Raw genomic sequence first — 4172 nt, 5'->3', positions numbered from 1 at the left:
GGAAGTAACAAGCCAGAGGCTGTATCTAGAAGATGAATATTTGATAGGTATTATTAACCCAATTTATAGATGAAGAAACCAAGGCGTGGAGAGTAAGTAAGTAAACTTAACTACCCGAGGTCACATAGCTGGAAGTTAGACCTGAATTTGAACTTAGGTCTGCCTGCCTCCAAAGCCTAATAGGTCTTTACGTGTGTCTGGGGCAGGACTGAGCTGTGAGGAGCTGGGGCACCATAGAAGTAGAGGTTAAAGAACTGTATGTGTGTGTTGGGCCAGTGGAGGTGGGTTGAAGTGCGCAGGTGCGGCTGGGAGAGATGAGTTGGCAGAGATTTGGACTGAGCCTGTAATTGACTGTGTAAGTTTGTTAGTTTGTAAAGTTGGTGAGGAGATGTTATAAGTTAGTGTGCAAGTTGTCAGAATCAAAATGGAGTCACTTGTCTTCAAAAAAATCCTTGACAAATATAGAGCTAGGAAAGGCTGCGAAGAGAGAGTTCTCGTGCTTGTACACCTGATAACACAACTATCACAAAAGACTGCAAAAACCACAACCTTGCACAAAGGCCATAATAGCCTTACACAACAAACGCTTCGGTGAGGACATCTGCCCAGCAACTGCCTGTCCAACTTCATATTAGCATCACCATTGTTATTGATCTTTGTAGCCAACAATACACATTTCAATAAAATTATGCAATTTTCATCATTTTTCCTTTAAGAACTTTTGTTTTCCTTTACCTCCCTGAATATGCATGTAGTTTACTATGGCACATGTATTCCCATTACAATGCCCTATTCTCAAATAAGTAACTTTTTTTTTAAGAGAGACTCTCTATGGTTATTTTTTAAATTGACATTAGTGACTCTACTTAGTAGTTACATTTTACGGGTATGCTGGCGGGCAGTGAGACCAGGTGCTGGATCAGAAACTCAGCAATGAAAATCCAGTTTTGCACTTTGATTCCTTCTTATACACTTACTCAACAATGTATTGCTGACCTCTACTTGATTTATTTCTACAAGATACAAACAGTATTTGCCACACTTAGTGGGCTACAAATTAAGATTGCTTTCCAGAAAATTAGCCCAATTGGGCAAACAGGCTCTACACACCAAAAATAGTTATTTTAAAATGAAAAGTAGAAATTTTTAGAATGCTAACTAAAAAATATTGTCAAATATCCCAAGGTCTGGGGTAAAGAATCACTGCTCAGGAATATGAGAGATCAGGGTCTATGTCAGCAACACCTCCCTACCTATGCTTGTTTTGGTTTGCTAGTTTTATTTTACTTTATCTTATTTGCTAAGTGCCTACTCTGTACAGACACTGTGCTAAAAACTTACACATATCATTTTATTTAACCCTCACAACAACCCTATGGTAGCAAAGATAATAACCCAATTTCATAGATGAAGAAATTATCATTAACTAACTTAATTTTCCAAAGACAGAAAATAAATGGCAAAGGCAGGATTTGAACCCAAATCTGTTCAACTTCAGAGCCCAGCATCTTAATCCCTCTGCTTTGCATCTTGGCTGAAGTTTCTTATCTGAAGTCTGGGAAATTCCCTTTGACTTAAATCCAGCTCAACATGGTATGTTCCAGCTTAACCACTATGTGAACTAGCTGTGGGACCACAGAGAGTAACAAATAGGGCAAGTTCCCAAATCCAGAGGCCCTGTGAGATGCCGGGGACAAAGCCCAAGGAAATAATCTCTCTTCATAATGACAGTTCTCCTTCTTCCCCCTTCCCCCTTGTTCAGTGGCAAAATCCAGAATGTTTGGCAAAAGCCTCTGTAAGTTCAGCCTGGGAGAACAGCTGGGCTTTCATGGAGGTGGTGCTTTTCTTTGGGTTCCCTCCAGTCCTACATCATCATCGTTATCTCCTGACTGCCCCAAACAGGGATGTACTTACCACACACACACATACACACATGCACACACACACACACGGAGGCCGAGGCAGACTGCTCAGCAGGCTAAACTCCATCTGTCTAATGAAGTGTCTCTTCCAGTGCAGCTTCATCAGTGTCTGCTGTCAGGTCCTGACTGGCTGGTGGATGAAGGGGACAGGGAGACACCATGGTAAGCTACCTGGATCCTCCTGGGTCAGGTGTCAGGTAACTGTTAACCCTGACATGGCTACCTTTAAATTTCTGCCATTACAAATGCAGCCAAAAACCCAACCCTTAAAGAATGCTGCTCACCAGACATCTTCACCTTCACCCAGGAGCACACAACGGTAATATGGGACAATGAATGGCTACAGGGTGGCCACTCACAACTCTCTCAAAAAGTAGCAGATAAGCAAATTCCATGATCTTGGGCTTTACCTTCAGAAAAGAACAAAACCAAATCTGAAAGCCAGAGAGATGTTTTCTAGAGTTGCTTGGGTCATGAGAGAATTTGCTGGTTCATGTTGCCCACGTATCCTTACTGAAAGACAGGGTTGTGGGGGAATGGTTCTTAGAGGAAAAAAGAACAGTGAGAAGTTCTGGGCCTTCTTATTTTCTCTCTGCCTAACTTGGACTATCTTTTCTCAAACCCACTCCACATAGCCCCTGATCAGAAAATCCTGGAAGCCCAGATGCTCAAGTTTTGCCCTGGAAATGCCAGGGAGGATTAAGCAGACATTGGAGACACACCTGTTGACACAGTTTTCAGTGGCTTAGTGAATATCTCTCAGGTCATCTGTGCCTGATCCCTGAACGGACAGGTTGTGTTGGCCCTGCAGTTTCTCTGAGTTCTGATCTAGGCAGCAGGCACACGGCTAACACGATTGTTAGTATCCTTGGTTTTGCCAGAAGAGCTGGAATCTGCCACTTAGTAGGGACTCTGCATATCCTATATCTAGGTGTCCAATCTGTAGGCAGAACTCCTAGAACCTACAAACCGGAAGGTTCCAAGCTCTTTTTTTCCCAAGGGGAAAAGAAGAAAAATCATGGCAGGAGCAGTGAGCTCCGTTTCCTACTTCACCTCTGTTCCTTCTCAGAACCCTACTAAGTCCTGGTGGTGCCAAAAATTTATCAACTTAAATGTAAAGGAAACAGAATAATTTTCTCACTATGTCCTTATTCCTAACATAATCTCTGGTCAAAGTATGGGCCTATTATTCCCTGCAAAGCACCAACTCCTGCTGCCTTCTTGACTTCCTGCGGCCCTTCTTCCAGCCTTGAATGCTTCCTCTCCATCTCTTCCATGCAAAGGCCCCCCCATGCATTCAGAACAGCTCAAATAGCACTGCCTCCATAATATATTTCCAGATCAGCCCACTCCGATGAAGTCTCCTGCAAACATATTCACTTGCTCCAAATATTCTTTTGTTGGTACATTTCACAGCATCTGTTTTACTCTACCATCATTACCATTGATTGTCTATTTGCTTTATCATCTTTTCTAGATCATCTCCCTTTTTGAGGACAAGGCTGTTTTGCAGTAAATGTGTAATGACTTGATATGAAAGCATCGCCCATTTCTCAGGAGAGCACAGCTTTCTCCAGAAAACATAAGGGCTGGGTGCTATGTCACTTAAACCATGCCTGGCCCCATATTTCCACCTCTTTAGAGCTCTTGGCCTTCATTCCTATGCTCATGAGGATAGAGTGGATACCTCCACATCCAAAGCCAAAAGGGGATCCCAGGAACAAGTTGGTAAAAAAAAAACTCGAATGCAGCTCTAATCAGGATGGACTGGATTTGTGCTGGCTTTAACCCTACAAACCCGTTGGTGCAGGTCTCCACTGGGGTTGGTCAGTTTTTACCTAGTTCTTTCTCCATTAATCAAAGCACCCATCCCTTCCAGGGAGTTTTGGTATCCAAGATTAAAAGGTGATGACAGGGTGTTCTCAGCAAACTGAGTAACAAAGGAACACCAAAGGCTTGCAAAGGTGAAAGCCATTAAATAGGAAGTTACTTTGGGGGGTTGGAAATATAGTTCTTATTTAACAGGAAGAGAGTTGGGTGCTGAGTATTAAGGGCCTATGAGGTCATTCTGGAGGCCACTGGCTATTGTTAAACATGAGCATTCATTTTCTTCAGACCACCTTGATGAAGCCAGTTTTGGGAAGATTAGAAGGCACACAGGCATGGTTCTCATCTCCAGAAGTGCAGAGACCAACACGGCTCCACAGTGTAACTGGCTGCATGACTTGAGAAGTCTCTTAAGCTCTCTGA

The sequence above is a fragment of the Pongo abelii genome, chromosome 1 (assembly GCF_028885655.2).
Source record: "Pongo abelii isolate AG06213 chromosome 1, NHGRI_mPonAbe1-v2.0_pri, whole genome shotgun sequence".
NCBI classification, from domain to species: domain Eukaryota; kingdom Metazoa; phylum Chordata; class Mammalia; order Primates; family Hominidae; genus Pongo; species Pongo abelii.
This window is presented reverse-complemented; position numbering follows the sequence as displayed.